Raw genomic sequence first — 21885 nt, 5'->3', positions numbered from 1 at the left:
TTAGCCTTCGTAGGATAATGATATTTCTTCGAATTATCGTAAAATTGCTTGCTCTTACAGGCATCACTCGTTTAATGTGCTATATAGGTCACATCGTCGCACCAATATTCAGCCGTTTCATAGACGTCTCGTTTTTAACACAAACGTAGAAACTAAATCCCTGAGCCTATCGCTGATACTTCCTCGGCGAGAAACGCTTATTACAGAAAATTTAGACTAAACGAAGGTTCCACCGAGATTCGAACTCGGATCGCTGGATTCAGAGTCCAGAGTGCTAACCGTTACACCATGGAACCAGACACGAGCATGGGACGCGTAAATACATTTAGCAGTATACTGACGTACTTCAGACACTTCCTACTTGCATTTTTTAACCTAATTGACACGATCGAGCATTATAAAACTTAATCTGGGCAATGTTTGCAGTTGCAGCCGATGACTGCATTTCCTGTGCGTCTATATGGGCGCGCTGAGTAGCAGTGTGTGGAAACGAAAGACAGGGACGGACGTAAAGCAATCAGAACGAACAAGAAAGCATGCAGAGCCTCTGGTAGCTCAGTTGGTAGAGCGGTGGACTGTAGTGGAGGATTCACAGTTATCCATAGGTCGCTGGTTCAAATCCGGCCCAGAGGACTGTTTTTCTAATCTCAGGAGCAAATAGGCTCCAGAGCATGCCCACTCGGTCAGAACCTCCCTATGTTTTAAACCTATTTTAAAGGAAATTCATTTGCTCAGCTAGTAATAGCTAGTTGATAATCATGGGAGTCTTAGCCTTCGTAGGATAATGATATTTCTTCGAATTATCGTAAAATTGCTTGCTCTTACAGGCATCACTCGTTTAATGTGCTATATAGGTCACATCGTCGCACCAATATTCAGCCGTTTCATAGACGTCTCGTTTTTAACACAAACGTAGAAACTAAATCCCTGAGCCTATCGCTGATACTTCCTCGGCGAGAAACGCTTATTACAGAAAATTTAGACTAAACGAAGGTTCCACCGAGATTCGAACTCGGATCGCTGGATTCAGAGTCCAGAGTGCTAACCGTTACACCATGGAACCAGACACGAGCATGGGACGCGTAAATACATTTAGCAGTATACTGACGTACTTCAGACACTTCCTACTTGCATTTTTTAACCTAATTGACACGATCGAGCATTATAAAACTTAATCTGGGCAATGTTTGCAGTTGCAGCCGATGACTGCATTTCCTGTGCGTCTATATGGGCGCGCTGAGTAGCAGTGTGTGGAAACGAAAGACAGGGACGGACGTAAAGCAATCAGAACGAACAAGAAAGCATGCAGAGCCTCTGGTAGCTCAGTTGGTAGAGCGGTGGACTGTAGTGGAGGATTCACAGTTATCCATAGGTCGCTGGTTCAAATCCGGCCCAGAGGACTGTTTTTCTAATCTCAGGAGCAAATAGGCTCCAGAGCATGCCCACTCGGTCAGAACCTCCCTATGTTTTAAACCTATTTTAAAGGAAATTCATTTGCTCAGCTAGTAATAGCTAGTTGATAATCATGGGAGTCTTAGCCTTCGTAGGATAATGATATTTCTTCGAATTATCGTAAAATTGCTTGCTCTTACAGGCATCACTCGTTTAATGTGCTATATAGGTCACATCGTCGCACCAATATTCAGCCGTTTCATAGACGTCTCGTTTTTAACACAAACGTAGAAACTAAATCCCTGAGCCTATCGCTGATACTTCCTCGGCGAGAAACGCTTATTACAGAAAATTTAGACTAAACGAAGGTTCCACCGAGATTCGAACTCGGATCGCTGGATTCAGAGTACAGAGTGCTAACCGTTACACCATGGAACCAGACACGAGCATGGGACGCGTAAATACATTTAGCAGTATACTGACGTACTTCAGACACTTCCTACTTGCATTTTTTAACCTAATTGACACGATCGAGCATTATAAAACTTAATCTGGGCAATGTTTGCAGTTGCAGCCGATGACTGCATTTCCTGTGCGTCTATATGGGCGCGCTGAGTAGCAGTGTGTGGAAACGAAAGACAGGGACGGACGTAAAGCAATCAGAACGAACAAGAAAGCATGCAGAGCCTCTGGTAGCTCAGTTGGTAGAGCGGTGGACTGTAGTGGAGGATTCACAGTTATCCATAGGTCGCTGGTTCAAATCCGGCCCAGAGGACTGTTTTTCTAATCTCAGGAGCAAATAGGCTCCAGAGCATGCCCACTCGGTCAGAACCTCCCTATGTTTTAAACCTATTTTAAAGGAAATTCATTTGCTCAGCTAGTAATAGCTAGTTGATAATCATGGGAGTCTTAGCCTTCGTAGGATAATGATATTTCTTCGAATTATCGTAAAATTGCTTGCTCTTACAGGCATCACTCGTTTAATGTGCTATATAGGTCACATCGTCGCACCAATATTCAGCCGTTTCATAGACGTCTCGTTTTTAACACAAACGTAGAAACTAAATCCCTGAGCCTATCGCTGATACTTCCTCGGCGAGAAACGCTTATTACAGAAAATTTAGACTAAACGAAGGTTCCACCGAGATTCGAACTCGGATCGCTGGATTCAGAGTCCAGAGTGCTAACCGTTACACCATGGAACCAGACACGAGCATGGGACGCGTAAATACATTTAGCAGTATACTGACGTACTTCAGACACTTCCTACTTGCATTTTTTAACCTAATTGACACGATCGAGCATTATAAAACTTAATCTGGGCAATGTTTGCAGTTGCAGCCGATGGCTGCATTTCCTGTGCGTCTATATGGGCGCGCTGAGTAGCAGTGTGTGGAAACGAAAGACAGGGACGGACGTAAAGCAATCAGAACGAACAAGAAAGCATGCAGAGCCTCTGGTAGCTCAGTTGGTAGAGCGGTGGACTGTAGTGGAGGATTCACAGTTATCCATAGGTCGCTGGTTCAAATCCGGCCCAGAGGACTGTTTTTCTAATCTCAGGAGCAAATAGGCTCCAGAGCATGCCCACTCGGTCAGAACCTCCCTATGTTTTAAACCTATTTTAAAGGAAATTCATTTGCTCAGCTAGTAATAGCTAGTTGATAATCATGGGAGTCTTAGCCTTCGTAGGATAATGATATTTCTTCGAATTATCGTAAAATTGCTTGCTCTTACAGGCATCACTCGTTTAATGTGCTATATAGGTCACATCGTCGCACCAATATTCAGCCGTTTCATAGACGTCTCGTTTTTAACACAAACGTAGAAACTAAATCCCTGAGCCTATCGCTGATACTTCCTCGGCGAGAAACGCTTATTACAGAAAATTTAGACTAAACGAAGGTTCCACCGAGATTCGAACCCGGATCGCTGGATTCAGAGTCCAGAGTGCTAACCGTTACACCATGGAACCAGACACGAGCATGGGACGCGTAAATACATTTAGCAGTATACTGACGTACTTCAGACACTTCCTACTTGCATTTTTTAACCTAATTGACACGATCGAGCATTATAAAACTTAATCTGGGCAATGTTTGCAGTTGCAGCCGATGACTGCATTTCCTGTGCGTCTATATGGGCGCGCTGAGTAGCAGTGTGTGGAAACGAAAGACAGGGACGGACGTAAAGCAATCAGAACGAACAAGAAAGCATGCAGAGCCTCTGGTAGCTCAGTTGGTAGAGCGGTGGACTGTAGTGGAGGATTCACAGTTATCCATAGGTCGCTGGTTCAAATCCGGCCCAGAGGACTGTTTTTCTAATCTCAGGAGCAAATAGGCTCCAGAGCATGCCCACTCGGTCAGAACCTCCCTATGTTTTAAACCTATTTTAAAGGAAATTCATTTGCTCAGCTAGTAATAGCTAGTTGATAATCATGGGAGTCTTAGCCTTCGTAGGATAATGATATTTCTTCGAATTATCGTAAAATTGCTTGCTCTTACAGGCATCACTCGTTTAATGTGCTATATAGGTCACATCGTCGCACCAATATTCAGCCGTTTCATAGACGTCTCGTTTTTAACACAAACGTAGAAACTAAATCCCTGAGCCTATCGCTGATACTTCCTCGGCGAGAAACGCTTATTACAGAAAATTTAGACTAAACGAAGGTTCCACCGAGATTCGAACTCGGATCGCTGGATTCAGAGTCCAGAGTGCTAACCGTTACACCATGGAACCAGACACGAGCATGGGACGCGTAAATACATTTAGCAGTATACTGACGTACTTCAGACACTTCCTACTTGCATTTTTTAACCTAATTGACACGATCGAGCATTATAAAACTTAATCTGGGCAATGTTTGCAGTTGCAGCCGATGACTGCATTTCCTGTGCGTCTATATGGGCGCGCTGAGTAGCAGTGTGTGGAAACGAAAGACAGGGACGGACGTAAAGCAATCAGAACGAACAAGAAAGCATGCAGAGCCTCTGGTAGCTCAGTTGGTAGAGCGGTGGACTGTAGTGGAGGATTCACAGTTATCCATAGGTCGCTGGTTCAAATCCGGCCCAGAGGACTGTTTTTCTAATCTCAGGAGCAAATAGGCTCCAGAGCATGCCCACTCGGTCAGAACCTCCCTATGTTTTAAACCTATTTTAAAGGAAATTCATTTGCTCAGCTAGTAATAGCTAGTTGATAATCATGGGAGTCTTAGCCTTCGTAGGATAATGATATTTCTTCGAATTATCGTAAAATTGCTTGCTCTTACAGGCATCACTCGTTTAATGTGCTATATAGGTCACATCGTCGCACCAATATTCAGCCGTTTCATAGACGTCTCGTTTTTAACACAAACGTAGAAACTAAATCCCTGAGCCTATCGCTGATACTTCCTCGGCGAGAAACGCTTATTACAGAAAATTTAGACTAAACGAAGGTTCCACCGAGATTCGAACTCGGATCGCTGGATTCAGAGTCCAGAGTGCTAACCGTTACACCATGGAACCAGACACGAGCGTGGGACGCGTAAATACATTTAGCAGTATACTGACGTACTTCAGACACTTCCTACTTGCATTTTTTAACCTAATTGACACGATCGAGCATTATAAAACTTAATCTGGGCAATGTTTGCAGTTGCAGCCGATGACTGCATTTCCTGTGCGTCTATATGGGCGCGCTGAGTAGCAGTGTGTGGAAACGAAAGACAGGGACGGACGTAAAGCAATCAGAACGAACAAGAAAGCATGCAGAGCCTCTGGTAGCTCAGTTGGTAGAGCGGTGGACTGTAGTGGAGGATTCACAGTTATCCATAGGTCGCTGGTTCAAATCCGGCCCAGAGGACTGTTTTTCTAATCTCAGGAGCAAATAGGCTCCAGAGCATGCCCACTCGGTCAGAACCTCCCTATGTTTTAAACCTATTTTAAAGGAAATTCATTTGCTCAGCTAGTAATAGCTAGTTGATAATCATGGGAGTCTTAGCCTTCGTAGGATAATGATATTTCTTCGAATTATCGTAAAATTGCTTGCTCTTACAGGCATCACTCGTTTAATGTGCTATATAGGTCACATCGTCGCACCAATATTCAGCCGTTTCATAGACGTCTCGTTTTTAACACAAACGTAGAAACTAAATCCCTGAGCCTATCGCTGATACTTCCTCGGCGAGAAACGCTTATTACAGAAAATTTAGACTAAACGAAGGTTCCACCGAGATTCGAACTCGGATCGCTGGATTCAGAGTCCAGAGTGCTAACCGTTACACCATGGAACCAGACACGAGCATGGGACGCGTAAATACATTTAGCAGTATACTGACGTACTTCAGACACTTCCTACTTGCATTTTTTAACCTAATTGACACGATCGAGCATTATAAAACTTAATCTGGGCAATGTTTGCAGTTGCAGCCGATGACTGCATTTCCTGTGCGTCTATATGGGCGCGCTGAGTAGCAGTGTGTGGAAACGAAAGACAGGGACGGACGTAAAGCAATCAGAACGAACAAGAAAGCATGCAGAGCCTCTGGTAGCTCAGTTGGTAGAGCGGTGGACTGTAGTGGAGGATTCACAGTTATCCATAGGTCGCTGGTTCAAATCCGGCCCAGAGGACTGTTTTTCTAATCTCAGGAGCAAATAGGCTCCAGAGCATGCCCACTCGGTCAGAACCTCCCTATGTTTTAAACCTATTTTAAAGGAAATTCATTTGCTCAGCTAGTAATAGCTAGTTGATAATCATGGGAGTCTTAGCCTTCGTAGGATAATGATATTTCTTCGAATTATCGTAAAATTGCTTGCTCTTACAGGCATCACTCGTTTAATGTGCTATATAGGTCACATCGTCGCACTAATATTCAGCCGTTTCATAGACGTCTCGTTTTTAACACAAACGTAGAAACTAAATCCCTGAGCCTATCGCTGATACTTCCTCGGCGAGAAACGCTTATTACAGAAAATTTAGACTAAACGAAGGTTCCACCGAGATTCGAACTCGGATCGCTGGATTCAGAGTCCAGAGTGCTAACCGTTACACCATGGAACCAGACACGAGCATGGGACGCGTAAATACATTTAGCAGTATACTGACGTACTTCAGACACTTCCTACTTGCATTTTTTAACCTAATTGACACGATCGAGCATTATAAAACTTAATCTGGGCAATGTTTGCAGTTGCAGCCGATGACTGCATTTCCTGTGCGTCTATATGGGCGCGCTGAGTAGCAGTGTGTGGAAACGAAAGACAGGGACGGACGTAAAGCAATCAGAACGAACAAGAAAGCATGCAGAGCCTCTGGTAGCTCAGTTGGTAGAGCGGTGGACTGTAGTGGAGGATTCACAGTTATCCATAGGTCGCTGGTTCAAATCCGGCCCAGAGGACTGTTTTTCTAATCTCAGGAGCAAATAGGCTCCAGAGCATGCCCACTCGGTCAGAACCTCCCTATGTTTTAAACCTATTTTAAAGGAAATTCATTTGCTCAGCTAGTAATAGCTAGTTGATAATCATGGGAGTCTTAGCCTTCGTAGGATAATGATATTTCTTCGAATTATCGTAAAATTGCTTGCTCTTACAGGCATCACTCGTTTAATGTGCTATATAGGTCACATCGTCGCACCAATATTCAGCCGTTTCATAGACGTCTCGTTTTTAACACAAACGTAGAAACTAAATCCCTGAGCCTATCGCTGATACTTCCTCGGCGAGAAACGCTTATTACAGAAAATTTAGACTAAACGAAGGTTCCACCGAGATTCGAACTCGGATCGCTGGATTCAGAGTCCAGAGTGCTAACCGTTACACCATGGAACCAGACACGAGCATGGGACGCGTAAATACATTTAGCAGTATACTGACGTACTTCAGACACTTCCTACTTGCATTTTTTAACCTAATTGACACGATCGAGCATTATAAAACTTAATCTGGGCAATGTTTGCAGTTGCAGCCGATGACTGCATTTCCTGTGCGTCTATATGGGCGCGCTGAGTAGCAGTGTGTGGAAACGAAAGACAGGGACGGACGTAAAGCAATCAGAACGAACAAGAAAGCATGCAGAGCCTCTGGTAGCTCAGTTGGTAGAGCGGTGGACTGTAGTGGAGGATTCACAGTTATCCATAGGTCGCTGGTTCAAATCCGGCCCAGAGGACTGTTTTTCTAATCTCAGGAGCAAATAGGCTCCAGAGCATGCCCACTCGGTCAGAACCTCCCTATGTTTTAAACCTATTTTAAAGGAAATTCATTTGCTCAGCTAGTAATAGCTAGTTGATAATCATGGGAGTCTTAGCCTTCGTAGGATAATGATATTTCTTCGAATTATCGTAAAATTGCTTGCTCTTACAGGCATCACTCGTTTAATGTGCTATATAGGTCACATCGTCGCACCAATATTCAGCCGTTTCATAGACGTCTCGTTTTTAACACAAACGTAGAAACTAAATCCCTGAGCCTATCGCTGATACTTCCTCGGCGAGAAACGCTTATTACAGAAAATTTAGACTAAACGAAGGTTCCACCGAGATTCGAACTCGGATCGCTGGATTCAGAGTCCAGAGTGCTAACCGTTACACCATGGAACCAGACACGAGCATGGGACGCGTAAATACATTTAGCAGTATACTGACGTACTTCAGACACTTCCTACTTGCATTTTTTAACCTAATTGACACGATCGAGCATTATAAAACTTAATCTGGGCAATGTTTGCAGTTGCAGCCGATGACTGCATTTCCTGTGCGTCTATATGGGCGCGCTGAGTAGCAGTGTGTGGAAACGAAAGACAGGGACGGACGTAAAGCAATCAGAACGAACAAGAAAGCATGCAGAGCCTCTGGTAGCTCAGTTGGTAGAGCGGTGGACTGTAGTGGAGGATTCACAGTTATCCATAGGTCGCTGGTTCAAATCCGGCCCAGAGGACTGTTTTTCTAATCTCAGGAGCAAATAGGCTCCAGAGCATGCCCACTCGGTCAGAACCTCCCTATGTTTTAAACCTATTTTAAAGGAAATTCATTTGCTCAGCTAGTAATAGCTAGTTGATAATCATGGGAGTCTTAGCCTTCGTAAGATAATGATATTTCTTCGAATTATCGTAAAATTGCTTGCTCTTACAGGCATCACTCGTTTAATGTGCTATATAGGTCACATCGTCGCACCAATATTCAGCCGTTTCATAGACGTCTCGTTTTTAACACAAACGTAGAAACTAAATCCCTGAGCCTATCGCTGATACTTCCTCGGCGAGAAACGCTTATTACAGAAAATTTAGACTAAACGAAGGTTCCACCGAGATTCGAACTCGGATCGCTGGATTCAGAGTCCAGAGTGCTAACCGTTACACCATGGAACCAGACACGAGCATGGGACGCGTAAATACATTTAGCAGTATACTGACGTACTTCAGACACTTCCTACTTGCATTTTTTAACCTAATTGACACGATCGAGCATTATAAAACTTAATCTGGGCAATGTTTGCAGTTGCAGCCGATGACTGCATTTCCTGTGCGTCTATATGGGCGCGCTGAGTAGCAGTGTGTGGAAACGAAAGACAGGGACGGACGTAAAGCAATCAGAACGAACAAGAAAGCATGCAGAGCCTCTGGTAGCTCAGTTGGTAGAGCGGTGGACTGTAGTGGAGGATTCACAGTTATCCATAGGTCGCTGGTTCAAATCCGGCCCAGAGGACTGTTTTTCTAATCTCAGGAGCAAATAGGCTCCAGAGCATGCCCACTCGGTCAGAACCTCCCTATGTTTTAAACCTATTTTAAAGGAAATTCATTTGCTCAGCTAGTAATAGCTAGTTGATAATCATGGGAGTCTTAGCCTTCGTAGGATAATGATATTTCTTCGAATTATCGTAAAATTGCTTGCTCTTACAGGCATCACTCGTTTAATGTGCTATATAGGTCACATCGTCGCACCAATATTCAGCCGTTTCATAGACGTCTCGTTTTTAACACAAACGTAGAAACTAAATCCCTGAGCCTATCGCTGATACTTCCTCGGCGAGAAACGCTTATTACAGAAAATTTAGACTAAACGAAGGTTCCACCGAGATTCGAACTCGGATCGCTGGATTCAGAGTCCAGAGTGCTAACCGTTACACCATGGAACCAGACACGAGCATGGGACGCGTAAATACATTTAGCAGTATACTGACGTACTTCAGACACTTCCTACTTGCATTTTTTAACCTAATTGACACGATCGAGCATTATAAAACTTAATCTGGGCAATGTTTGCAGTTGCAGCCGATGACTGCATTTCCTGTGCGTCTATATGGGCGCGCTGAGTAGCAGTGTGTGGAAACGAAAGACAGGGACGGACGTAAAGCAATCAGAACGAACAAGAAAGCATGCAGAGCCTCTGGTAGCTCAGTTGGTAGAGCGGTGGACTGTAGTGGAGGATTCACAGTTATCCATAGGTCGCTGGTTCAAATCCGGCCCAGAGGACTGTTTTTCTAATCTCAGGAGCAAATAGGCTCCAGAGCATGCCCACTCGGTCAGAACCTCCCTATGTTTTAAACCTATTTTAAAGGAAATTCATTTGCTCAGCTAGTAATAGCTAGTTGATAATCATGGGAGTCTTAGCCTTCGTAGGATAATGATATTTCTTCGAATTATCGTAAAATTGCTTGCTCTTACAGGCATCACTCGTTTAATGTGCTATATAGGTCACATCGTCGCACCAATATTCAGCCGTTTCATAGACGTCTCGTTTTTAACACAAACGTAGAAACTAAATCCCTGAGCCTATCGCTGATACTTCCTCGGCGAGAAACGCTTATTACAGAAAATTTAGACTAAACGAAGGTTCCACCGAGATTCGAACTCGGATCGCTGGATTCAGAGTCCAGAGTGCTAACCGTTACACCATGGAACCAGACACGAGCATGGGACGCGTAAATACATTTAGCAGTATACTGACGTACTTCAGACACTTCCTACTTGCATTTTTTAACCTAATTGACACGATCGAGCATTATAAAACTTAATCTGGGCAATGTTTGCAGTTGCAGCCGATGACTGCATTTCCTGTGCGTCTATATGGGCGCGCTGAGTAGCAGTGTGTGGAAACGAAAGACAGGGACGGACGTAAAGCAATCAGAACGAACAAGAAAGCATGCAGAGCCTCTGGTAGCTCAGTTGGTAGAGCGGTGGACTGTAGTGGAGGATTCACAGTTATCCATAGGTCGCTGGTTCAAATCCGGCCCAGAGGACTGTTTTTCTAATCTCAGGAGCAAATAGGCTCCAGAGCATGCCCACTCGGTCAGAACCTCCCTATGTTTTAAACCTATTTTAAAGGAAATTCATTTGCTCAGCTAGTAATAGCTAGTTGATAATCATGGGAGTCTTAGCCTTCGTAGGATAATGATATTTCTTCGAATTATCGTAAAATTGCTTGCTCTTACAGGCATCACTCGTTTAATGTGCTATATAGGTCACATCGTCGCACCAATATTCAGCCGTTTCATAGACGTCTCGTTTTTAACACAAACGTAGAAACTAAATCCCTGAGCCTATCGCTGATACTTCCTCGGCGAGAAACGCTTATTACAGAAAATTTAGACTAAACGAAGGTTCCACCGAGATTCGAACTCGGATCGCTGGATTCAGAGTCCAGAGTGCTAACCGTTACACCATGTAACCAGACACGAGCATGGGACGCGTAAATACATTTAGCAGTATACTGACGTACTTCAGACACTTCCTACTTGCATTTTTTAACCTAATTGACACGATCGAGCATTATAAAACTTAATCTGGGCAATGTTTGCAGTTGCAGCCGATGACTGCATTTCCTGTGCGTCTATATGGGCGCGCTGAGTAGCAGTGTGTGGAAACGAAAGACAGGGACGGACGTAAAGCAATCAGAACGAACAAGAAAGCATGCAGAGCCTCTGGTAGCTCAGTTGGTAGAGCGGTGGACTGTAGTGGAGGATTCACAGTTATCCATAGGTCGCTGGTTCAAATCCGGCCCAGAGGACTGTTTTTCTAATCTCAGGAGCAAATAGGCTCCAGAGCATGCCCACTCGGTCAGAACCTCCCTATGTTTTAAACCTATTTTAAAGGAAATTCATTTGCTCAGCTAGTAATAGCTAGTTGATAATCATGGGAGTCTTAGCCTTCGTAGGATAATGATATTTCTTCGAATTATCGTAAAATTGCTTGCTCTTACAGGCATCACTCGTTTAATGTGCTATATAGGTCACATCGTCGCACCAATATTCAGCCGTTTCATAGACGTCTCGTTTTTAACACAAACGTAGAAACTAAATCCCTGAGCCTATCGCTGATACTTCCTCGGCGAGAAACGCTTATTACAGAAAATTTAGACTAAACGAAGGTTCCACCGAGATTCGAACTCGGATCGCTGGATTCAGAGTCCAGAGTGCTAACCGTTACACCATGGAACCAGACGCGAGCATGGGACGCGTAAATACATTTAGCAGTATACTGACGTACTTCAGACACTTCCTACTTGCATTTTTTAACCTAATTGACACGATCGAGCATTATAAAACTTAATCTGGGCAATGTTTGCAGTTGCAGCCGATGACTGCATTTCCTGTGCGTCTATATGGGCGCGCTGAGTAGCAGTGTGTGGAAACGAAAGACAGGGACGGACGTAAAGCAATCAGAACGAACAAGAAAGCATGCAGAGCCTCTGGTAGCTCAGTTGGTAGAGCGGTGGACTGTAGTGGAGGATTCACAGTTATCCATAGGTCGCTGGTTCAAATCCGGCCCAGAGGACTGTTTTTCTAATCTCAGGAGCAAATAGGCTCCAGAGCATGCCCACTCGGTCAGAACCTCCCTATGTTTTAAACCTATTTTAAAGGAAATTCATTTGCTCAGCTAGTAATAGCTAGTTGATAATCATGGGAGTCTTAGCCTTCGTAGGATAATGATATTTCTTCGAATTATCGTAAAATTGCTTGCTCTTACAGGCATCACTCGTTTAATGTGCTATATAGGTCACATCGTCGCACCAATATTCAGCCGTTTCATAGACGTCTCGTTTTTAACACAAACGTAGAAACTAAATCCCTGAGCCTATCGCTGATACTTCCTCGGCGAGAAACGCTTATTACAGAAAATTTAGACTAAACGAAGGTTCCACCGAGATTCGAACTCGGATCGCTGGATTCAGAGTCCAGAGTGCTAACCGTTACACCATGGAACCAGACACGAGCATGGGACGCGTAAATACATTTAGCAGTATACTGACGTACTTCAGACACTTCCTACTTGCATTTTTTAACCTAATTGACACGATCGAGCATTATAAAACTTAATCTGGGCAATGTTTGCACTTGCAGCCGATGACTGCATTTCCTGTGCGTCTATATGGGCGCGCTGAGTAGCAGTGTGTGGAAACGAAAGACAGGGACGGACGTAAAGCAATCAGAACGAACAAGAAAGCATGCAGAGCCTCTGGTAGCTCAGTTGGTAGAGCGGTGGACTGTAGTGGAGGATTCACAGTTATCCATAGGTCGCTGGTTCAAATCCGGCCCAGAGGACTGTTTTTCTAATCTCAGGAGCAAATAGGCTCCAGAGCATGCCCACTCGGTCAGAACCTCCCTATGTTTTAAACCTATTTTAAAGGAAATTCATTTGCTCAGCTAGTAATAGCTAGTTGATAATCATGGGAGTCTTAGCCTTCGTAGGATAATGATATTTCTTCGAATTATCGTAAAATTGCTTGCTCTTACAGGCATCACTCGTTTAATGTGCTATATAGGTCACATCGTCGCACCAATATTCAGCCGTTTCATAGACGTCTCGTTTTTAACACAAACGTAGAAACTAAATCCCTGAGCCTATCGCTGATACTTCCTCGGCGAGAAACGCTTATTACAGAAAATTTAGACTAAACGAAGGTTCCACCGAGATTCGAACTCGGATCGCTGGATTCAGAGTCCAGAGTGCTAACCGTTACACCATGGAACCAGACACGAGCATGGGACGCGTAAATACATTTAGCAGTATACTGACGTACTTCAGACACTTCCTACTTGCATTTTTTAACCTAATTGACACGATCGAGCATTATAAAACTTAATCTGGGCAATGTTTGCAGTTGCAGCCGATGACTGCATTTCCTGTGCGTCTATATGGGCGCGCTGAGTAGCAGTGTGTGGAAACGAAAGACAGGGACGGACGTAAAGCAATCAGAACGAACAAGAAAGCATGCAGAGCCTCTGGTAGCTCAGTTGGTAGAGCGGTGGACTGTAGTGGAGGATTCACAGTTATCCATAGGTCGCTGGTTCAAATCCGGCCCAGAGAACTGTTTTTCTAATCTCAGGAGCAAATAGGCTCCAGAGCATGCCCACTCGGTCAGAACCTCCCTATGTTTTAAACCTATTTTAAAGGAAATTCATTTGCTCAGCTAGTAATAGCTAGTTGATAATCATGGGAGTCTTAGCCTTCGTAGGATAATGATATTTCTTCGAATTATCGTAAAATTGCTTGCTCTTACAGGCATCACTCGTTTAATGTGCTATATAGGTCACATCGTCGCACCAATATTCAGCCGTTTCATAGACGTCTCGTTTTTAACACAAACGTAGAAACTAAATCCCTGAGCCTATCGCTGATACTTCCTCGGCGAGAAACGCTTATTACAGAAAATTTAGACTAAACGAAGGTTCCACCGAGATTCGAACTCGGATCGCTGGATTCAGAGTCCAGAGTGCTAACCGTTACACCATGGAACCAGACACGAGCATGGGACGCGTAAATACATTTAGCAGTATACTGACGTACTTCAGACACTTCCTACTTGCATTTTTTAACCTAATTGACACGATCGAGCATTATAAAACTTAATCTGGGCAATGTTTGCAGTTGCAGCCGATGACTGCATTTCCTGTGCGTCTATATGGGCGCGCTGAGTAGCAGTGTGTGGAAACGAAAGACAGGGACGGACGTAAAGCAATCAGAACGAACAAGAAAGCATGCAGAGCCTCTGGTAGCTCAGTTGGTAGAGCGGTGGACTGTAGTGGAGGATTCACAGTTATCCATAGGTCGCTGGTTCAAATCCGGCCCAGAGGACTGTTTTTCTAATCTCAGGAGCAAATAGGCTCCAGAGCATGCCCACTCGGTCAGAACCTCCCTATGTTTTAAACCTATTTTAAAGGAAATTCATTTGCTCAGCTAGTAATAGCTAGTTGATAATCATGGGAGTCTTAGCCTTCGTAGGATAATGATATTTCTTCGAATTATCGTAAAATTGCTTGCTCTTACAGGCATCACTCGTTTAATGTGCTATATAGGTCACATCGTCGCACCAATATTCAGCCGTTTCATAGACGTCTCGTTTTTAACACAAACGTAGAAACTAAATCCCTGAGCCTATCGCTGATACTTCCTCGGCGAGAAACGCTTATTACAGAAAATTTAGACTAAACGAAGGTTCCACCGAGATTCGAACTCGGATCGCTGGATTCAGAGTCCAGAGTGCTAACCGTTACACCATGGAACCAGACACGAGCATGGGACGCGTAAATACATTTAGCAGTATACTGACGTACTTCAGACACTTCCTACTTGCATTTTTTAACCTAATTGACACGATCGAGCATTATAAAACTTAATCTGGGCAATGTTTGCAGTTGCAGCCGATGACTGCATTTCCTGTGCGTCTATATGGGCGCGCTGAGTAGCAGTGTGTGGAAACGAAAGACAGGGACGGACGTAAAGCAATCAGAACGAACAAGAAAGCATGCAGAGCCTCTGGTAGCTCAGTTGGTAGAGCGGTGGACTGTAGTGGAGGATTCACAGTTATCCATAGGTCGCTGGTTCAAATCCGGCCCAGAGGACTGTTTTTCTAATCTCAGGAGCAAATAGGCTCCAGAGCATGCCCACTCGGTCAGAACCTCCCTATGTTTTAAACCTATTTTAAAGGAAATTCATTTGCTCAGCTAGTAATAGCTAGTTGATAATCATGGGAGTCTTAGCCTTCGTAGGATAATGATATTTCTTCGAATTATCGTAAAATTGCTTGCTCTTACGGGCATCACTCGTTTAATGTGCTATATAGGTCACATCGTCGCACCAATATTCAGCCGTTTCATAGACGTCTCGTTTTTAACACAAACGTAGAAACTAAATCCCTGAGCCTATCGCTGATACTTCCTCGGCGAGAAACGCTTATTACAGAAAATTTAGACTAAACGAAGGTTCCACCGAGATTCGAACTCGGATCGCTGGATTCAGAGTCCAGAGTGCTAACCGTTACACCATGGAACCAGACACGAGCATGGGACGCGTAAATACATTTAGCAGTATACTGACGTACTTCAGACACTTCCTACTTGCATTTTTTAACCTAATTGACACGATCGAGCATTATAAAACTTAATCTGGGCAATGTTTGCAGTTGCAGCCGATGACTGCATTTCCTGTGCGTCTATATGGGCGCGCTGAGTAGCAGTGTGTGGAAACGAAAGACAGGGACGGACGTAAAGCAATCAGAACGAACAAGAAAGCATGCAGAGCCTCTGGTAGCTCAGTTGGTAGAGCGGTGGACTGTAGTGGAGGATTCACAGTTATCCATAGGTCGCTGGTTCAAATCCGGCCCAGAGGACTGTTTTTCTAATCTCAGGAGCAAATAGGCTCCAGAGCATGCCCACTCGGTCAGAACCTCCCTATGTTTTAAACCTATTTTAAAGGAAATTCATTTGCTCAGCTAGTAATAGCTAGTTGATAATCATGGGAGTCTTAGCCTTCGTAGGATAATGATATTTCTTCGAATTATCGTAAAATTGCTTGCTCTTACAGGCATCACTCGTTTAATGTGCTATATAGGTCACATCGTCGCACCAATATTCAGCCGTTTCATAGACGTCTCGTTTTTAACACAAACGTAGAAACTAAATCCCTGAGCCTATCGCTGATACTTCCTCGGCGAGAAACGCTTATTACAGAAAATTTAGACTAAACGAAGGTTCCACCGAGATTCGAACTCGGATCGCTGGATTCAGAGTCCAGAGTGCTAACCGTTACACCATGGAACCAGACACGAGCATGGGACGCGTAAATACATTTAGCAGTATACTGACGTACTTCAGACACTTCCTACTTGCATTTTTTAACCTAATTGACACGATCGAGCATTATAAAACTTAATCTGGGCAATGTTTGCAGTTGCAGCCGATGACTGCATTTCCTGTGCGTCTATATGGGCGCGCTGAGTAGCAGTGTGTGGAAACGAAAGACAGGGACGGACGTAAAGCAATCAGAACGAACAAGAAAGCATGCAGAGCCTCTGGTAGCTCAGTTGGTAGAGCGGTGGACTGTAGTGGAGGATTCACAGTTATCCATAGGTCGCTGGTTCAAATCCGGCCCAGAGGACTGTTTTTCTAATCTCAGGAGCAAATAGGCTCCAGAGCATGCCCACTCGGTCAGAACCTCCCTATGTTTTAAACCTATTTTAAAGGAAATTCATTTGCTCAGCTAGTAATAGCTAGTTGATAATCATGGGAGTCTTAGCCTTCGTAGGATAATGATATTTCTTCGAATTATCGTAAAATTGCTTGCTCTTACAGGCATCACTCGTTTAATGTGCTATATAGGTCACATCGTCGCACCAATATTCAGCCGTTTCATAGACGTCTCGTTTTTAACACAAACGTAGAAACTAAATCCCTGAGCCTATCGCTGATACTTCCTCGGCGAGAAACGCTTATTACAGAAAATTTAGACTAAACGAAGGTTCCACCGAGATTCGAACTCGGATCGCTGGATTCAGAGTCCAGAGTGCTAACCGTTACACCATGGAACCAGACACGAGCATGGGAAGCGTAAATACATTTAGCAGTATACTGACGTACTTCAGACACTTCCTACTTGCATTTTTTAACCTAATTGACACGATCGAGCATTATAAAACTTAATCTGGGCAATGTTTGCAGTTGCAGCCGATGACTGCATTTCCTGTGCGTCTATATGGGCGCGCTGAGTAGCAGTGTGTGGAAACGAAAGACAGGGACGGACGTAAAGCAATCAGAACGAACAAGAAAGCATGCAGAGCCTCTGGTAGCTCAGTTGGTAGAGCGGTGGACTGTAGTGGAGGATTCACAGTTATCCATAGGTCGCTGGTTCAAATCCGGCCCAGAGGACTGTTTTTCTAATCTCAGGAGCAAATAGGCTCCAGAGCATGCCCACTCGGTCAGAACCTCCCTATGTTTTAAACCTATTTTAAAGGAAATTCATTTGCTCAGCTAGTAATAGCTAGTTGATAATCATGGGAGTCTTAGCCTTCGTAGGATAATGATATTTCTTCGAATTATCGTAAAATTGCTTGCTCTTACAGGCATCACTCGTTTAATGTGCTATATAGGTCACATCGTCGCACCAATATTCAGCCGTTTCATAGACGTCTCGTTTTTAACACAAACGTAGAAACTAAATCCCTGAGCCTATCGCTGATACTTCCTCGGCGAGAAACGCTTATTACAGAAAATTTAGACTAAACGAAGGTTCCACCGAGATTCGAACTCGGATCGCTGGATTCAGAGTCCAGAGTGCTAACCGTTACACCATGGAACCAGACACGAGCATGGGACGCGTAAATACATTTAGCAGTATACTGACGTACTTCAGACACTTCCTACTTGCATTTTTTAACCTAATTGACACGATCGAGCATTATAAAACTTAATCTGGGCAATGTTTGCAGTTGCAGCCGATGACTGCATTTCCTGTGCGTCTATATGGGCGCGCTGAGTAGCAGTGTGTGGAAACGAAAGACAGGGACGGACGTAAAGCAATCAGAACGAACAAGAAAGCATGCAGAGCCTCTGGTAGCTCAGTTGGTAGAGCGGTGGACTGTAGTGGAGGATTCACAGTTATCCATAGGTCGCTGGTTCAAATCCGGCCCAGAGGACTGTTTTTCTAATCTCAGGAGCAAATAGGCTCCAGAGCATGCCCACTCGGTCAGAACCTCCCTATGTTTTAAACCTATTTTAAAGGAAATTCATTTGCTCAGCTAGTAATAGCTAGTTGATAATCATGGGAGTCTTAGCCTTCGTAGGATAATGATATTTCTTCGAATTATCGTAAAATTGCTTGCTCTTACAGGCATCACTCGTTTAATGTGCTATATAGGTCACATCGTCGCACCAATATTCAGCCGTTTCATAGACGTCTCGTTTTTAACACAAACGTAGAAACTAAATCCCTGAGCCTATCGCTGATACTTCCTCGGCGAGAAACGCTTATTACAGAAAATTTAGACTAAACGAAGGTTCCACCGAGATTCGAACTCGGATCGCTGGATTCAGAGTCCAGAGTGCTAACCGTTACACCATGGAACCAGACACGAGCATGGGACGCGTAAATACATTTAGCAGTATACTGACGTACTTCAGACACTTCCTACTTGCATTTTTTAACCTAATTGACACGATCGAGCATTATAAAACTTAATCTGGGCAATGTTTGCAGTTGCAGCCGATGACTGCATTTCCTGTGCGTCTATATGGGCGCGCTGAGTAGCAGTGTGTGGAAACGAAAGACAGGGACGGACGTAAAGCAATCAGAACGAACAAGAAAGCATGCAGAGCCTCTGGTAGCTCAGTTGGTAGAGCGGTGGACTGTAGTGGAGGATTCACAGTTATCCATAGGTCGCTGGTTCAAATCCGGCCCAGAGGACTGTTTTTCTAATCTCAGGAGCAAATAGGCTCCAGAGCATGCCCACTCGGTCAGAACCTCCCTATGTTTTAAACCTATTTTAAAGGAAATTCATTTGCTCAGCTAGTAATAGCTAGTTGATAATCATGGGAGTCTTAGCCTTCGTAGGATAATGATATTTCTTCGAATTATCGTAAAATTGCTTGCTCTTACAGGCATCACTCGTTTAATGTGCTATATAGGTCACATCGTCGCACCAATATTCAGCCGTTTCATAGACGTCTCGTTTTTAACACAAACGTAGAAACTAAATCCCTGAGCCTATCGCTGATACTTCCTCGGCGAGAAACGCTTATTACAGAAAATTTAGACTAAACGAAGGTTCCACCGAGATTCGAACTCGGATCGCTGGATTCAGAGTCCAGAGTGCTAACCGTTACACCATGGAACCAGACACGAGCATGGGACGCGTAAATACATTTAGCAGTATACTGACGTACTTCAGACACTTCCTACTTGCATTTTTTAACCTAATTGACACGATCGAGCATTATAAAACTTAATCTGGGCAATGTTTGCAGTTGCAGCCGATGACTGCATTTCCTGTGCGTCTATATGGGCGCGCTGAGTAGCAGTGTGTGGAAACGAAAGACAGGGACGGACGTAAAGCAATCAGAACGAACAAGAAAGCATGCAGAGCCTCTGGTAGCTCAGTTGGTAGAGCGGTGGACTGTAGTGGAGGATTCACAGTTATCCATAGGTCGCTGGTTCAAATCCGGCCCAGAGGACTGTTTTTCTAATCTCAGGAGCAAATAGGCTCCAGAGCATGCCCACTCGGTCAGAACCTCCCTATGTTTTAAACCTATTTTAAAGGAAATTCATTTGCTCAGCTAGTAATAGCTAGTTGATAATCATGGGAGTCTTAGCCTTCGTAGGATAATGATATTTCTTCGAATTATCGTAAAATTGCTTGCTCTTACAGGCATCACTCGTTTAATGTGCTATATAGGTCACATCGTCGCACCAATATTCAGCCGTTTCATAGACGTCTCGTTTTTAACACAAACGTAGAAACTAAATCCCTGAGCCTATCGCTGATACTTCCTCGGCGAGAAACGCTTATTACAGAAAATTTAGACTAAACGAAGGTTCCACCGAGATTCGAACTCGGATCGCTGGATTCAGAGTCCAGAGTGCTAACCGTTACACCATGGAACCAGACACGAGCATGGGACGCGTAAATACATTTAGCAGTATACTGACGTACTTCAGACACTTCCTACTTGCATTTTTTAACCTAATTGACACGATCGAGCATTATAAAACTTAATCTGGGCAATGTTTGCAGTTGCAGCCGATGACTGCATTTCCTGTGCGTCTATATGGGCGCGCTGAGTAGCAGTGTGTGGAAACGAAAGACAGGGACGGACGTAAAGCAATCAGAACGAACAAGAAAGCATGCAGAGCCTCTGGTAGCTCAGTTGGTAGAGCGGTGGACTGTAGTGGAGGATTCACAGTTATCCATAGGTCGCTGGTTCAAATCCGGCCCAGAGGGCTGTTTTTCTAATCTCAGGAGCAAATAGGCTCCAGAGCATGCCCACTCGGTCAGAACCTCCCTATGTTTTAAACCTATTTTAAAGGAAATTCATTTGCTCAGCTAGTAATAGCTAGTTGATAATCATGGGAGTCTTAGCCTTCGTAGGATAATGATATTTCTTCGAATTATCGTAAAATTGCTTGCTCTTACAGGCATCACTCGTTTAATGTGCTATATAGGTCACATCGTCGCACCAATATTCAGCCGTTTCATAGACGTCTCGTTTTTAACACAAACGTAGAAACTAAATCCCTGAGCCTATCGCTGATACTTCCTCGGCGAGAAACGCTTATTACAGAAAATTTAGACTAAACGAAGGTTCCACCGAGATTCGAACTCGGATCGCTGGATTCAGAGTCCAGAGTGCTAACCGTTACACCATGGAACCAGACACGAGCATGGGACGCGTAAATACATTTAGCAGTATACTGACGTACTTCAGACACTTCCTACTTGCATTTTTTAACCTAATTGACACGATCGAGCATTATAAAACTTAATCTGGGCAATGTTTGCAGTTGCAGCCGATGACTGCATTTCCTGTGCGTCTATATGGGCGCGCTGAGTAGCAGTGTGTGGAAACGAAAGACAGGGACGGACGTAAAGCAATCAGAACGAACAAGAAAGCATGCAGAGCCTCTGGTAGCTCAGTTGGTAGAGCGGTGGACTGTAGTGGAGGATTCACAGTTATCCATAGGTCGCTGGTTCAAATCCGGCCCAGAGGACTGTTTTTCTAATCTCAGGAGCAAATAGGCTCCAGAGCATGCCCACTCGGTCAGAACCTCCCTATGTTTTAAACCTATTTTAAAGGAAATTCATTTGCTCAGCTAGTAATAGCTAGTTGATAATCATGGGAGTCTTAGCCTTCGTAGGATAATGATATTTCTTCGAATTATCGTAAAATTGCTTGCTCTTACAGGCATCACTCGTTTAATGTGCTATATAGGTCACATCGTCGCACCAATATTCAGCCGTTTCATAGACGTCTCGTTTTTAACACAAACGTAGAAACTAAATCCCTGAGCCTATCGCTGATACTTCCTCGGCGAGAAACGCTTATTACAGAAAATTTAGACTAAACGAAGGTTCCACCGAGATTCGAACTCGGATCGCTGGATTCAGAGTCCAGAGTGCTAACCGTTACACCATGGAACCAGACACGAGCATGGGACGCGTAAATACATTTAGCAGTATACTGACGTACTTCAGACACTTCCTACTTGCATTTTTTAACCTAATTGACACGATCGAGCATTATAAAACTTAAT

At 44.0% G+C, this 21885-nt stretch overlaps 57 non-coding genes across 57 annotated transcripts; 28 read left to right on the top strand and 29 right to left on the bottom strand.

Moving 5' to 3' along the window:
• Positions 1-224: 224 nt before the first annotated feature.
• Positions 225-296, bottom strand: Trnaq-cug. The gene has a single exon. It is a non-coding gene; the product is annotated as a tRNA-Gln (tRNA).
• A 248-nt stretch (positions 297-544) lies between these two features.
• Positions 545-633, top strand: Trnay-gua. Its single transcript is given in 2 exon segments — positions 545-581; positions 598-633. It is a non-coding gene; the product is annotated as a tRNA-Tyr (tRNA).
• A 358-nt stretch (positions 634-991) lies between these two features.
• Trnaq-cug lies at positions 992-1063 on the bottom strand. Its single transcript has one exon. It is a non-coding gene; the product is annotated as a tRNA-Gln (tRNA).
• A 248-nt stretch (positions 1064-1311) lies between these two features.
• On the top strand, positions 1312-1400 carry Trnay-gua. The gene is given in 2 exon segments: positions 1312-1348; positions 1365-1400. It is a non-coding gene; the product is annotated as a tRNA-Tyr (tRNA).
• Positions 1401-1758: 358 nt separating this feature from the next.
• On the bottom strand, positions 1759-1830 carry Trnaq-cug. Its single transcript has one exon. It is a non-coding gene; the product is annotated as a tRNA-Gln (tRNA).
• A 248-nt stretch (positions 1831-2078) lies between these two features.
• Positions 2079-2167, top strand: Trnay-gua. The gene is given in 2 exon segments: positions 2079-2115; positions 2132-2167. It is a non-coding gene; the product is annotated as a tRNA-Tyr (tRNA).
• Positions 2168-2525: 358 nt separating this feature from the next.
• Positions 2526-2597, bottom strand: Trnaq-cug. Its single transcript has one exon. It is a non-coding gene; the product is annotated as a tRNA-Gln (tRNA).
• A 248-nt stretch (positions 2598-2845) lies between these two features.
• On the top strand, positions 2846-2934 carry Trnay-gua. The gene is given in 2 exon segments: positions 2846-2882; positions 2899-2934. It is a non-coding gene; the product is annotated as a tRNA-Tyr (tRNA).
• A 358-nt stretch (positions 2935-3292) lies between these two features.
• On the bottom strand, positions 3293-3364 carry Trnaq-cug. The gene has a single exon. It is a non-coding gene; the product is annotated as a tRNA-Gln (tRNA).
• A 248-nt stretch (positions 3365-3612) lies between these two features.
• Positions 3613-3701, top strand: Trnay-gua. The gene is given in 2 exon segments: positions 3613-3649; positions 3666-3701. It is a non-coding gene; the product is annotated as a tRNA-Tyr (tRNA).
• A 358-nt stretch (positions 3702-4059) lies between these two features.
• Trnaq-cug lies at positions 4060-4131 on the bottom strand. The gene has a single exon. It is a non-coding gene; the product is annotated as a tRNA-Gln (tRNA).
• Positions 4132-4379: 248 nt separating this feature from the next.
• Positions 4380-4468, top strand: Trnay-gua. The gene is given in 2 exon segments: positions 4380-4416; positions 4433-4468. It is a non-coding gene; the product is annotated as a tRNA-Tyr (tRNA).
• Positions 4469-4826: 358 nt separating this feature from the next.
• On the bottom strand, positions 4827-4898 carry Trnaq-cug. The gene has a single exon. It is a non-coding gene; the product is annotated as a tRNA-Gln (tRNA).
• Positions 4899-5146: 248 nt separating this feature from the next.
• On the top strand, positions 5147-5235 carry Trnay-gua. Its single transcript is given in 2 exon segments — positions 5147-5183; positions 5200-5235. It is a non-coding gene; the product is annotated as a tRNA-Tyr (tRNA).
• A 358-nt stretch (positions 5236-5593) lies between these two features.
• Trnaq-cug lies at positions 5594-5665 on the bottom strand. The gene has a single exon. It is a non-coding gene; the product is annotated as a tRNA-Gln (tRNA).
• A 248-nt stretch (positions 5666-5913) lies between these two features.
• Trnay-gua lies at positions 5914-6002 on the top strand. Its single transcript is given in 2 exon segments — positions 5914-5950; positions 5967-6002. It is a non-coding gene; the product is annotated as a tRNA-Tyr (tRNA).
• A 358-nt stretch (positions 6003-6360) lies between these two features.
• Trnaq-cug lies at positions 6361-6432 on the bottom strand. Its single transcript has one exon. It is a non-coding gene; the product is annotated as a tRNA-Gln (tRNA).
• Positions 6433-6680: 248 nt separating this feature from the next.
• On the top strand, positions 6681-6769 carry Trnay-gua. Its single transcript is given in 2 exon segments — positions 6681-6717; positions 6734-6769. It is a non-coding gene; the product is annotated as a tRNA-Tyr (tRNA).
• Positions 6770-7127: 358 nt separating this feature from the next.
• Positions 7128-7199, bottom strand: Trnaq-cug. The gene has a single exon. It is a non-coding gene; the product is annotated as a tRNA-Gln (tRNA).
• Positions 7200-7447: 248 nt separating this feature from the next.
• Positions 7448-7536, top strand: Trnay-gua. Its single transcript is given in 2 exon segments — positions 7448-7484; positions 7501-7536. It is a non-coding gene; the product is annotated as a tRNA-Tyr (tRNA).
• Positions 7537-7894: 358 nt separating this feature from the next.
• Trnaq-cug lies at positions 7895-7966 on the bottom strand. Its single transcript has one exon. It is a non-coding gene; the product is annotated as a tRNA-Gln (tRNA).
• Positions 7967-8214: 248 nt separating this feature from the next.
• Positions 8215-8303, top strand: Trnay-gua. Its single transcript is given in 2 exon segments — positions 8215-8251; positions 8268-8303. It is a non-coding gene; the product is annotated as a tRNA-Tyr (tRNA).
• A 358-nt stretch (positions 8304-8661) lies between these two features.
• Trnaq-cug lies at positions 8662-8733 on the bottom strand. Its single transcript has one exon. It is a non-coding gene; the product is annotated as a tRNA-Gln (tRNA).
• A 248-nt stretch (positions 8734-8981) lies between these two features.
• On the top strand, positions 8982-9070 carry Trnay-gua. The gene is given in 2 exon segments: positions 8982-9018; positions 9035-9070. It is a non-coding gene; the product is annotated as a tRNA-Tyr (tRNA).
• Positions 9071-9428: 358 nt separating this feature from the next.
• Trnaq-cug lies at positions 9429-9500 on the bottom strand. Its single transcript has one exon. It is a non-coding gene; the product is annotated as a tRNA-Gln (tRNA).
• Positions 9501-9748: 248 nt separating this feature from the next.
• Positions 9749-9837, top strand: Trnay-gua. Its single transcript is given in 2 exon segments — positions 9749-9785; positions 9802-9837. It is a non-coding gene; the product is annotated as a tRNA-Tyr (tRNA).
• Positions 9838-10195: 358 nt separating this feature from the next.
• On the bottom strand, positions 10196-10267 carry Trnaq-cug. The gene has a single exon. It is a non-coding gene; the product is annotated as a tRNA-Gln (tRNA).
• A 248-nt stretch (positions 10268-10515) lies between these two features.
• Trnay-gua lies at positions 10516-10604 on the top strand. The gene is given in 2 exon segments: positions 10516-10552; positions 10569-10604. It is a non-coding gene; the product is annotated as a tRNA-Tyr (tRNA).
• Positions 10605-10962: 358 nt separating this feature from the next.
• Trnaq-cug lies at positions 10963-11034 on the bottom strand. The gene has a single exon. It is a non-coding gene; the product is annotated as a tRNA-Gln (tRNA).
• A 248-nt stretch (positions 11035-11282) lies between these two features.
• Positions 11283-11371, top strand: Trnay-gua. The gene is given in 2 exon segments: positions 11283-11319; positions 11336-11371. It is a non-coding gene; the product is annotated as a tRNA-Tyr (tRNA).
• A 358-nt stretch (positions 11372-11729) lies between these two features.
• On the bottom strand, positions 11730-11801 carry Trnaq-cug. The gene has a single exon. It is a non-coding gene; the product is annotated as a tRNA-Gln (tRNA).
• A 248-nt stretch (positions 11802-12049) lies between these two features.
• On the top strand, positions 12050-12138 carry Trnay-gua. The gene is given in 2 exon segments: positions 12050-12086; positions 12103-12138. It is a non-coding gene; the product is annotated as a tRNA-Tyr (tRNA).
• Positions 12139-12496: 358 nt separating this feature from the next.
• Positions 12497-12568, bottom strand: Trnaq-cug. Its single transcript has one exon. It is a non-coding gene; the product is annotated as a tRNA-Gln (tRNA).
• A 248-nt stretch (positions 12569-12816) lies between these two features.
• Positions 12817-12905, top strand: Trnay-gua. Its single transcript is given in 2 exon segments — positions 12817-12853; positions 12870-12905. It is a non-coding gene; the product is annotated as a tRNA-Tyr (tRNA).
• A 358-nt stretch (positions 12906-13263) lies between these two features.
• Positions 13264-13335, bottom strand: Trnaq-cug. Its single transcript has one exon. It is a non-coding gene; the product is annotated as a tRNA-Gln (tRNA).
• A 248-nt stretch (positions 13336-13583) lies between these two features.
• Positions 13584-13672, top strand: Trnay-gua. Its single transcript is given in 2 exon segments — positions 13584-13620; positions 13637-13672. It is a non-coding gene; the product is annotated as a tRNA-Tyr (tRNA).
• Positions 13673-14030: 358 nt separating this feature from the next.
• On the bottom strand, positions 14031-14102 carry Trnaq-cug. Its single transcript has one exon. It is a non-coding gene; the product is annotated as a tRNA-Gln (tRNA).
• A 248-nt stretch (positions 14103-14350) lies between these two features.
• On the top strand, positions 14351-14439 carry Trnay-gua. Its single transcript is given in 2 exon segments — positions 14351-14387; positions 14404-14439. It is a non-coding gene; the product is annotated as a tRNA-Tyr (tRNA).
• Positions 14440-14797: 358 nt separating this feature from the next.
• Positions 14798-14869, bottom strand: Trnaq-cug. Its single transcript has one exon. It is a non-coding gene; the product is annotated as a tRNA-Gln (tRNA).
• Positions 14870-15117: 248 nt separating this feature from the next.
• Positions 15118-15206, top strand: Trnay-gua. The gene is given in 2 exon segments: positions 15118-15154; positions 15171-15206. It is a non-coding gene; the product is annotated as a tRNA-Tyr (tRNA).
• Positions 15207-15564: 358 nt separating this feature from the next.
• Positions 15565-15636, bottom strand: Trnaq-cug. Its single transcript has one exon. It is a non-coding gene; the product is annotated as a tRNA-Gln (tRNA).
• A 248-nt stretch (positions 15637-15884) lies between these two features.
• Positions 15885-15973, top strand: Trnay-gua. The gene is given in 2 exon segments: positions 15885-15921; positions 15938-15973. It is a non-coding gene; the product is annotated as a tRNA-Tyr (tRNA).
• Positions 15974-16331: 358 nt separating this feature from the next.
• On the bottom strand, positions 16332-16403 carry Trnaq-cug. Its single transcript has one exon. It is a non-coding gene; the product is annotated as a tRNA-Gln (tRNA).
• Positions 16404-16651: 248 nt separating this feature from the next.
• Trnay-gua lies at positions 16652-16740 on the top strand. Its single transcript is given in 2 exon segments — positions 16652-16688; positions 16705-16740. It is a non-coding gene; the product is annotated as a tRNA-Tyr (tRNA).
• Positions 16741-17098: 358 nt separating this feature from the next.
• On the bottom strand, positions 17099-17170 carry Trnaq-cug. Its single transcript has one exon. It is a non-coding gene; the product is annotated as a tRNA-Gln (tRNA).
• A 248-nt stretch (positions 17171-17418) lies between these two features.
• Trnay-gua lies at positions 17419-17507 on the top strand. Its single transcript is given in 2 exon segments — positions 17419-17455; positions 17472-17507. It is a non-coding gene; the product is annotated as a tRNA-Tyr (tRNA).
• A 358-nt stretch (positions 17508-17865) lies between these two features.
• Trnaq-cug lies at positions 17866-17937 on the bottom strand. The gene has a single exon. It is a non-coding gene; the product is annotated as a tRNA-Gln (tRNA).
• A 248-nt stretch (positions 17938-18185) lies between these two features.
• On the top strand, positions 18186-18274 carry Trnay-gua. The gene is given in 2 exon segments: positions 18186-18222; positions 18239-18274. It is a non-coding gene; the product is annotated as a tRNA-Tyr (tRNA).
• Positions 18275-18632: 358 nt separating this feature from the next.
• On the bottom strand, positions 18633-18704 carry Trnaq-cug. Its single transcript has one exon. It is a non-coding gene; the product is annotated as a tRNA-Gln (tRNA).
• A 248-nt stretch (positions 18705-18952) lies between these two features.
• Trnay-gua lies at positions 18953-19041 on the top strand. The gene is given in 2 exon segments: positions 18953-18989; positions 19006-19041. It is a non-coding gene; the product is annotated as a tRNA-Tyr (tRNA).
• Positions 19042-19399: 358 nt separating this feature from the next.
• On the bottom strand, positions 19400-19471 carry Trnaq-cug. The gene has a single exon. It is a non-coding gene; the product is annotated as a tRNA-Gln (tRNA).
• A 248-nt stretch (positions 19472-19719) lies between these two features.
• Trnay-gua lies at positions 19720-19808 on the top strand. The gene is given in 2 exon segments: positions 19720-19756; positions 19773-19808. It is a non-coding gene; the product is annotated as a tRNA-Tyr (tRNA).
• A 358-nt stretch (positions 19809-20166) lies between these two features.
• On the bottom strand, positions 20167-20238 carry Trnaq-cug. Its single transcript has one exon. It is a non-coding gene; the product is annotated as a tRNA-Gln (tRNA).
• Positions 20239-20486: 248 nt separating this feature from the next.
• Trnay-gua lies at positions 20487-20575 on the top strand. The gene is given in 2 exon segments: positions 20487-20523; positions 20540-20575. It is a non-coding gene; the product is annotated as a tRNA-Tyr (tRNA).
• A 358-nt stretch (positions 20576-20933) lies between these two features.
• On the bottom strand, positions 20934-21005 carry Trnaq-cug. Its single transcript has one exon. It is a non-coding gene; the product is annotated as a tRNA-Gln (tRNA).
• A 248-nt stretch (positions 21006-21253) lies between these two features.
• Trnay-gua lies at positions 21254-21342 on the top strand. Its single transcript is given in 2 exon segments — positions 21254-21290; positions 21307-21342. It is a non-coding gene; the product is annotated as a tRNA-Tyr (tRNA).
• Positions 21343-21700: 358 nt separating this feature from the next.
• Positions 21701-21772, bottom strand: Trnaq-cug. Its single transcript has one exon. It is a non-coding gene; the product is annotated as a tRNA-Gln (tRNA).
• Positions 21773-21885: the final 113 nt, after the last annotated feature.

The sequence above is a fragment of the Schistocerca americana genome, chromosome 2, assembly GCF_021461395.2.
Source record: "Schistocerca americana isolate TAMUIC-IGC-003095 chromosome 2, iqSchAmer2.1, whole genome shotgun sequence".
Classification (NCBI taxonomy): Eukaryota; Metazoa; Arthropoda; class Insecta; order Orthoptera; family Acrididae; genus Schistocerca; species Schistocerca americana.
This window is presented reverse-complemented; position numbering and strand designations above follow the sequence as displayed.